General features: G+C 38.7%; 1 protein-coding gene and 1 pseudogene across 1 annotated transcript in view; both read right to left on the bottom strand.

The window, feature by feature from the left end:
* Positions 1-9111, bottom strand: part of March1 (membrane associated ring-CH-type finger 1) — an 889338-nt gene that overhangs the window by 827498 nt on the left and 52729 nt on the right. The window lies entirely within an intron of this gene.
* LOC115072841 overlaps positions 1986-9111 on the bottom strand; it is a 41407-nt pseudogene continuing 34281 nt past the window's right edge.

Genomic DNA, 9111 nt, shown 5'->3' with positions numbered 1-9111 from the left:
TTTTAGTTATCTACAGAATTCTACTAAAGACAAATTGAATTTAAAAACAACACTCAGATATTTAAGGAACTCACTAAACGCAAAGGATAAGGACTTATAAAAGAATGCACAAGACCCATGCAAAATCAAGCAGACAAAAAAACCAGCACAGAACTGTAGAAACAGGTAGCAGGCCCCAATCTTAGCTAAAGAACTATTGGCAACTGATTACTGCTGGGTGAAGAAGAGCTGATCTTCTTAAAGGGAGAGATTCTAGGTAGGCTGACTAAACTTCAGTGGATGAACTTTCACTGAGGGATGTCCAGGGACACTAACTTTACTCACTAGGCCTTAACAGAAGTGACAGAATGTGTGAAATCCAGTAGGGGCTATGGGAGGATGCTATTGTGGAAGGGGGTATAAAGATGATTAAGATATTCTGTATGAAATAAATAAAAGTTAAAAAAAATAACCAAAAAAGGATTAGCAAACTAAAATGTATAAATGGAACAAAAACAGAATGTAGAACTGTCAGCATCATTATCAGATCAAGTAGAAGTAAAGGTCTGAAGAATGTCACAGGTAAAGTAGAATATTACTTAATTATAAGTTATGAAGAGACATGACATCCTCATGCCTGAAAACACCTAAGCACAATTCTCAGTTCTCTAATAACTGAAAACTTGGAAATGAAAGGAAGAAATGACAGTTTAAAAAAACAGGTAAATTTTAAGAGTTAATCACTGAGGTAGAGAAGAATCTAATTTTTATTCTATTTTTGGATTTATTTTATTTATGTGAATGTGTGTTTTTGCCCCTCTGTGTGTATGCAGACATGTGTGGGTGCCACAAAAGCCAGAAGAGGGTATTAGATCCTCTGGATTTAGTGTTAGAGGTGGTTGTGAGCCACCCAACATTGGGTGCTGGGCAGCAGGAGCTCACTTACTCTGCAAGAGTACAAAGTGTTCTTAACCACTGAACAATCAAAGATATATGAAAATTTAATTTTTAAACCACTTAATTTACTTAATAGTTATATAGAGAAGCACATCCTTTAATTTAAATTGCATACTTTGGGCATAATCATGATACTTGAACAAAAACAAATCATATATTTGGTCTCAAAGAAATCTGTGTGTATGTGTATGTTTGTGTGTGTGTATGTGTGTGTGTGTGTGAGATGTATCTGTGTGTGTATGGTGTGTGTGTGTGTGTGTGTGTGTGTGTATGTGTATGGTGTATGTGTGTGGTGCATTTAGATGTGTACATCACTATGCACAGAAGTCAGAGGAGAACACTTGGTGTCCTGCTCTATCACTCTCTGTCTTATTCCCTTGAGACAGAGTCTCTCACTGATCCTGGAACTAGGCTGACAGCCATCAAGCCCCATTGCACCTATAAATCATTTTTGTGGGCATCTTTTAAGACAGATTCTCTGATCATAAAATAATCCTTTGTATCAAAGACAGAAGTGAAATCTACAAGGAATTGTTTTCATGATCCCTTCCTGCTATACCCAAGTCCCTTTTATGGAATGTCTTTGCATTTATAGGCAATCAATGCATAGCCTCCTATATCCTAATGTGATATACATTCTACGTACCAGTGTTCTTAACCACTGAGCCATCTCTCCAGCCCTGGATTTTGTTTCTCAATCTATTCAACTAGCTTGTGTCTTTTCCATTCACATTTAAAGTTATTATTTAAAGATGTGTATTGGTTGCCATCATTTTGATTACTGTGTGAATTCTTTGTCTAATTTTGTGTTTCCACAATTATAGCTTCATTCAGTTTCTTTCTGTTACCCATACCCTATTTCTTTGTATTGCTTCAAGTATTCTTTTTTTTTTTTTTTAACATCTTATTAATACAATATTTATTGTCTTGTCCCTGTCAAACCCTGAGCCAACCACTTTCCCCAGACTTCTTGGGGAGTCTCAGGAAAAGGAACATGCAGGGCAGATGAGACATGAGAGAAAGTTCCATGGGAGGTGGAGACAGCTGTTTCATATGGTGAAGAGGCTCAGAAAGGCCACCAGTAGGCAAAAGAGCCCCATGGCCTCCGAGAGGGCAAAGCCCAGAATTGGTAGAAGAGCTGTTGCTTCAGAGATGGATTCCTTGCATAACCAATGATGAGGCTCCCAAACACAGTCCCAATCCTAGCCCCAGAGCCAGCCACCCCAACAGTGGCCACCCCAGCCCCAATGAACTTGGCTGCTGTGTCGATGTCCCTCGAAATGGCACTGGTTTGGAAGCTGCGGCTAGGGATGAGTGAGGTCAGGGGATTGTGAGGTCTACACATTTTTAATGCAAGGTTGGTTGAATATGCATATGTGAAATGTGCAGATACACAGAACCAACTACAAATGTTCTTACCAGAAAATACACGAGATGAAGCAAAAACTGCACTTGAGTTAAAAACAAGCATCCTTTATTATTAAAAAGGAGAGGTTTTAAGTACAATACTCAAAGGGAAATCACTGATATAAAAATATTAAAACTGGGGCCTGGAGAGATGGCTCAGCGGTTAAGAACACTGACTGTTCTTGCAGAAGACCTGGGTTTGAATCCCAGCACCCACATGGCAGCTAACAACTGTCCATAACTCCAATTCCAGGGGATCTGACAGCCTCTTCTGTCCTCCGAGGGCATTGCACGACACGGGTGCACTTACCTACACAGAGGCAATACATGCATACACATAAAATAAAAATAATAATTTTTTAATTTTTAAAAATTTAAACTGAACATCAAACTGGCATAATCAAAGCAGAAAGTATTTAAATTTAGAGAGAATAAACTAGTTCAAAGATCAAAACTTCTGTAAAGCTATCTATGAAGTAAATAAATCTCAGGCTTAGAAGGAAGAGAATAGTTAAAACATGCATGGTTAATGCTGAGGAACAGACAACCAGCTAAGAAGAAAAATCTGTCATTGAAATGATGATGATACTTTCAAATGAGAAGATTATGAAATAGTCTATAACAAAGAATTAATTTCCATGAAGATGAACCCTTAAGAGCATAAAAATTGGAAAATTTAGAATACATTAATGATTGATATACGCTTTGGAAAAATGGTCAAAGATCTATTGTTGAAAAAGAACCTGGACTAGATAGACTCAGAGAAAATGTATTCTGCACCCTAGCTTTAGATAATGAATATTTTCACTATAATGTTAAATATTCAACAAGATAAAAGAATATTGAAAAGTAATCCAATTTTAAGAAAACAGTAGAACTTTCATCCCAAAGCCTAACGAATTTCAACCAAGACCAATTTTAATTATTTTGATGCAAAATTTTAAATAAAGCATTAATAAATTGTTCTAGTTTGCTTTCAATTGCTGTGACAAAACACTCTGACCAATACCAGCTTGGGGAGGAAAAGGTTTATTTAGCTTACATCTCCTGGGTTCATCCCTGAGGGCGCCCAAGGTCAGAACTCAGGCCAGGAACCTGGCGACGGCGCTGAAGCACAGGTCATGGAGGAGTGCTGCTGAATGACTTGGTTCCCTAACCCATGCTCAGCCTGCTTTCTTATTCAGTACAGAACAACTTGCTCAGGGGTGACACCATCCACAGTGAGCTGGACCTCTCTCTCATATTACTCAACAATCAAGAAAATACCCCCACAGACATGGCCACAGGCCAGTCCAATAGACGAAATTCCCCAGTTGAGGCTCCCTCTATTGAGGTGTGTCAAGTTGACAACTAAAGCTATCAAGTAAATAAAATCCATTCTTATATAAAAAGATTAATACCGAATGGCCAAATTGGGACTCTGACAAGTAATATGAATTATGGAATATGTGTGTATTTGTGTGTGTGAAATCTGATATTATCTCCAATAAACAGAGAAAAATCATATAATTATGACATTAAGGTGAGAAAGACATTTGACACATTTCATGTTTTTTTGAAAAGTCATAAATGAGAAAAATTAAATATTGCTGACCCTTACTGATAATTATTTAAGAAGACACTACACACTTTGGTAAAAGGCCATTGAGAATACTGACCAGGAAGCGTCTTCTCTGCCGGCTAGCCCTCATAGTATGGGAAGGAGCTATGTAGGCTGCTGGGGGAAAGTCATCAACTGCCTTACTCATCTGTGATCTCTATTAATTTTGATAATGAATAGCATAGCAAGATACGTATATGGCTGGAATAAAGGCACTAATTCTACGGTGTAGCCAACCACGTTCTGATTGGATATAAGGTGTGTTCCACACGGGGAAACACTGGTACTGTTAAGCTTGTCAAGAACAAATAGTTGGGGATCTCATAGGACCAGGGGTCAGTCTACTATTATTCTATTAAGTGGACTTAGTATCACACTGGCTTCTAAATTAGTATCTCTCTTCCCATAGACAACTGCAGTTCTCAGACCTCATCAGAGAAGCTTCCTTGTGCAGTGACAGTGGCTAAATGCAGAAACTCACTACTGGTCAAATAAGTGTAAGTGGAATGCTCAGCCACAATGGGACATCTATATCACACCTTATCCCAAGACCTGGGGACCATGTAGAAGAGGGGGCAAAATATTGCAAAAGCTAGAGGTTATGCAGGACTGGAGAGAAACTGTCTTTTGGACATGACAGGGCCACCGCATTCATGAACTCACAGGAGCTGTGGGTTCCTGCACAAGACCTGCATAAAATTAAGTTAGTCAGCATTCCAGGATGGAGCTTAGAGGGGCTTATGAGCCCTAAAACCTGACTGAGGTGTTATGGACGGTTGGTGGCTACTGATGGACAGTCAGCGTTCTTTAAGGCTGTGGACCCTGGAAATGCTCGAGTGGATAGCCCCACTTCCATGAATATATGGGGAGCACAAACTGAACTCAATAGGTTATTAGAAAATTCAAAAAGCGGACTGGAACTTGGGGGGGTGTGAATGGAGAGGTGGAGGTGGATCTGGGACAAGTTAGGGAAGAAGTTGGGGATGAATATGATCAAAATACACTGTCTGAAAGAATAATCAATCAACAGCTAGTCATCCCTAATACTGAAACACTAAAGCAATTAGAATTATAATTTAAAACTACATGGTGAGTCACGTATTAGTCAACATTGCCTTGAAATACCTAGCTAAATATAACTACAGAAAGAAATAAAATTACCTGTATAAATAATGGAAAAGGAAGTATGAAACTTTATATGAGGGAATGATATGATTACTTTGAAAACCCAGGAGATACAGATGAAAATTTCTAGACTCAATATGGTAATCTGGTAGACTTGGTTCACAAGAAACTGAAAGAAATCAATATTTATTTCCAGTTTTAGTCAGAAGTAATTCAAAAAGGAAGTGCAAAAAAAATTGTCAGACCAACAAAAATGCAGTCTTTAGAAACAAATGAGCAACAACAGAGACTATATTTTTATGAGAAACAGAACAGTGTGAACTAAGGACTCTAAAGATGTAATAACAAAAAGGTAATGTGAATACTTTCTTGCATGATTCATACAATCAAAATATATATTTTCCAAAGTGTTATATAAATGTCACATAATCACATAACCTTAATTAAAATATCAATCTATTTAAGTTGATTAAAGTCATATCAAATCTATATTTCTCTTGAAATATAGAATATTGCCAAAAAAATATTGGGAGAGGAAGATAATTACTTTATATTACAGGATCAGTAATGATATCCTTAGCATAGAAGTTGGAGTAGCAGATGAATCAGTGAAAGGATATAAATCTTTATTACACATATGTGTGGGCATTTGTGTATATATACATATATTGATTTTCACCATAAATTTTTTTGAATGAGTTAATTCACCAAAGAACATTTGAGTACAAATGCTTGATCAAATAGGACTTAACATATATGATAGAATGCACTGGGTTCAGTAGGGGGCAGGTGGGGACATGGATGGGGGAGGGGGTCTAAATTTAGTTAAGAACTATTGTGTGAAATGCACAGAAACTCAATAAAAACATTTTTAAATGAAATAATTCATTACAGATTTTTTAAAATTTTTATTTATTTTAATTTTATGTGTATGGGTGCATTACCAGCATGTATGTGAGTGCACCTGTGTCATGCAATGCTGCATAGGTCAGAAGAGGGCTTAGGATTCCCCTGGAACTGGAGTTAAGGACAGTTAGTAGCTGCCATGTGGGTGCTGGGAATCAAACCTGGGTCCTCTGCAAGAATAGTCAGTGCTCTCAACTGCTGAGCCATCTCTCCAGCCCCTGATTACAGATATTTAAAGGTTCTATGTCAGGAATATAGGCATACCTGTCACAGACCTAAAGGTGAAAATTTGAGCCATATCTCACTCCACACACAAATATTAATTTCAGATGACTTACAAAAAGAAGAAAGTTACAAAACCAATACGTGAAAATTTGAATCATGTTCAAATAAAAACTTACAAAACATAAAAGACATAAAAATGTGATAGAAATACATTCCACTATATTAAAAATTATAAAATAGCATAGTAAAACATATCTTACACTTTAATTGATATTTTGAGGCAAGAGGAAAAATAAAAGCAAGTTTAAAATGACACTTTTCACTAAGAATTAAAAACATCTTAATGGGCTAGAAAGATGGCTCCAACCATGGGTAAAGGCACTTGCTACAAAACCTGAGGGCCTGAGTAAATCTCTGGGACCCACATGATAGGAGGAGAGAACCAGCTCTGTAAGGTGTCCCCTGACTTTTTCATGTGCTGTGTCACATACACACCTACTCACATGCATATACACACACACAAGCAAATGAATAAATGTAATTTTAAAACTTCATAAAAACAGTATTTTGAATGGAATAGTGATTAATTCCACCACAAAGGGCAAAGTTCATTATCTTACATTTTGTCTCTTCCAAAAGTTTTGGATTACAGGAGAGCTTGAAAACCATCCTTGGTGTTAGCAGTATTCATAATGATCTTCATTCCAAATGCCCAAACTTATATACTCTCTTAGTAGGTACCAAGGAAAACTTTCTATGACGTTTCCTTTAAAAAAAAAAAAAAGTTTCACAAAGAAACGAAAACAAGGTAAATGTTCCTCAACTGATGAATGGTTGTGCCCCAAGCTACCTGTTTCCCTCAAGGGGCAGGGCCTGCTGTGGAGAATTGACTGTGGAGAGTTAGTCTCAGAAGGAGGAGCTTGTGGCTCCATCTTGAACCTGAGAGTGAATGGGAAAGGACGCAGCAGCCAGGCAAGCTCAAGAACAGAATGGCCTGGCATTTACAAACCTGGGGTGAGACTGCTGGCCCCTGAGGCATGTGCCAAAGCTAGCAGTGACTATGGATGGGCTGCAGAAGCGATCTGGAATGGCAGGCTCAGAGCTGGGCACCGCAGAGCTGGGCACTGGGTGTTCATTTCTTTGTAAGTCACTCCCTTCCCTCCCCCATGGTAATAATGAATTCACATAAGGATATGTTATATGGTTTCTCTGATAGCACAAAAGACCCCAAAGGAACTCAGGCAACAAAACTGGCGTAGTCTGGCCTGGAAAACAAACCACAGCTTTGGGAATGTGGGTTTGGGGAAGCAGCACTGGTCGCGCCACCTCTGCAGCAGGTCAGATGGGTTCTGATTTCCAAATCCAGGAGCAGCTGCTAGGAACCCAGGGGAGAGGGCAATCAAACCCCATTCACTTAATGGGGTTAGCAATAGTTATGTGGGTTATACAATGGATTATAAAATCTGTAACTAAAAAGAGGCCAACCATGCAGAAGTGTGGGACACAGCAGCATTGTAAATGTGGGGAAATAGCCTGATTGCGGATATATGAAGATTTTTTTAAAGGTTATCTAGAGGCTAGAAAAACTTTTACTAGCTTTGGACACAAATGGAGGCCCCAGAGAGGGGGTGTGGCCACTTTGCATAACAAAAGATCTGCCCAAGGCCAGGGAGGTCCTGGAAGATCCAGTTGTAGAGCTTGAAAGAGAAAAAAAAATGGGACACTTTAACATCAGTAAGGCCCAAAAAAAACTTTTACTAGCTTTGGACACAAATGGAGGCCCCAGAGAGGGGGTGTGTACACTTTGCATAACAAAAGATCTACCCAAGGCCAGGGAGGTCCTGAAAGATCCAGTTGTAGAGCTTGAAAAAGAAAAAAAAAATGGGACACTTTAACGTCAGTAAGGCCCAAGAACTCAGAGGAAAAGGCAGATAATAGTAAAAAAGATGACCTAAAAATAAAAGCAGCTAAAGCTGCCCCTCAGAGTCACCCATTGATACAAAAGGAAAAAACAGCTAACAGTGCTGTAGCTAGGAAATACTCCATGCTGGAGCTGCTAAAACTAGGAAAAACTTACAAGCAAGCAATCAAAGAGCCCCTAGCCACTTGACTTGTGAGAGTTTGGGACATGGGAGCAAATGACGTCAGTCTAAGTCCTTCAGAAGCTTCACAGCTGAATTATATAACCACCCCTCCATCCTTGTGATATAGGCTGTTCAACCTAGGCCAATGCAAGGGGGAGTAGTCCTTAATGGGGTGGCTGGTTGAAGGCATTAAAGACACATGGTCATTACCAAGAGAGACTAACACAATTAACAGGGGCTGGAGGACTATAAAGGAGGGGCAGGCATTACTGGGAGAACTAGATATAAGAAAAGTAATATATGATGTCCAGTTCACTGGGCCAGATAAGACTGTGTTCAACAGAGATATGAAGGAAAGCTTAATTCAACTGGGACCTCAAGAATGGTATGGGGCTTTAATGGCTTTACTAAGCCCTTTAATGGGACAGGATCTTCGTAAAGTAAGAGGGGCTTTGGCAAATCTAAATGATTCTGACCAGCATGTAAAATGTGTCTGCAGAATAACAGAACACCTTATAAGAGATATTAAAAAAAAAAAAACAGACTGAAGAAATGGTCTGTTTGGGTCAAAGACAAATGTGTCAAGACTTATGTTGAGAGCCCAAATTCCCAGAGATAGATAGAAAACACAATTTTCTACTAAGGAGTTTCTGGGAGGCTTTAAAACCAAAACAACACTTTACAAAAGGCATTCAAGGAATAAAAACTGTCTCAGGGATCATTAAGAATCCCCAAGGATTAAATAAGATGCATTTCTCTTCTGATAAAGGCTACACTAGGGGTGGAAGCAGTTTTTCCCACCAAGTTCTCCCCCATCAAACAGATGCA

The sequence above is a fragment of the Nannospalax galili genome, unplaced genomic scaffold (genome assembly GCF_000622305.1).
Source record: "Nannospalax galili isolate Female #2095 unplaced genomic scaffold, S.galili_v1.0 scaffold283, whole genome shotgun sequence".
NCBI classification, from domain to species: Eukaryota; Metazoa; Chordata; class Mammalia; order Rodentia; family Spalacidae; genus Nannospalax; species Nannospalax galili.
The sequence above is the reverse complement of the archived record's forward strand: the minus strand, read 5'-3'. Positions and strand labels throughout refer to the sequence as shown.